General features: G+C 30.2%; 1 non-coding gene across 1 annotated transcript; it reads left to right on the top strand.

Annotated features, from left to right (window-relative positions):
• Positions 1–72, top strand: TRNAE-UUC (transfer RNA glutamic acid (anticodon UUC)). Its single transcript has one exon. It is a non-coding gene; the product is annotated as a tRNA-Glu (tRNA).
• The last annotated feature ends 712 nt before the right edge of the window (positions 73–784 follow it).

Below are 784 nucleotides of genomic sequence, written 5' to 3' on the forward strand. Positions count from 1 at the left end.
TCCGGTATGGTCTAGTGGCTAGGATACCTGGCTTTCACCCAGGAGGCTCGGGTTCGATTCCCGGTACCGGAATTTTTTTAAGTATTTAATTTGAACATTTGAAAAACTCAAATAATTTCATTATAATATTTAATTAAATAGCATTTATATTTGAATTTTTGATTATGATTTCTATCTGAAATTTTTATAGTATTATAAAAATTGAGTATAATTGAAAAATGACTCTTCATCACGCATGTCGCATCGGTATATCACTAAAATTTAAACTCTTAAGATAATAATTTATAATGTATGGTGTGAAGAGCAAATGTAATGTGTTCAAGGTAGTTAACTAATCTATTTGATTTGATAAGGATCAATATGGTATCGGTTTAAATATTTTTCCAATTACTAGATATATTATATGTGCCTACTACTTTGATACAGTATTAAGGGCTTTTTACTTATCTATAGAACAAAAACAATATTTAGTGAATTGTTTTGTTAAACGAGTATTTCAAAGGAATTAGGCAGCGTTTGTGATGAAATCTTGCACCGATATCTTACGGACAACATCGCCATATTTCAATCAGTTTACCCAAAACAATGATGAATTATACCTACACACAAACCTTCCTCTTGAATCACTCAATACATTGGTGGTTATGAAAGTCCGTTCAGAAGTTTTTTGACGAAACTTGGCTTAACGAAGCCAAGTTTGATAAAAAGTTGATGATAAAACACCACAGGTTTTGCTTATATCTAATATTTTCTCAAATAAGTTCTCCTTTTATTGTCATGTGAA

Source organism: Leptinotarsa decemlineata, unplaced genomic scaffold, assembly GCF_025532065.1.
Source record: "Leptinotarsa decemlineata unplaced genomic scaffold, Ldec_3_MD MMD2_tig00004067_RagTag_RagTag, whole genome shotgun sequence".
In the NCBI taxonomy this organism is placed as follows: domain Eukaryota; kingdom Metazoa; phylum Arthropoda; class Insecta; order Coleoptera; family Chrysomelidae; genus Leptinotarsa; species Leptinotarsa decemlineata.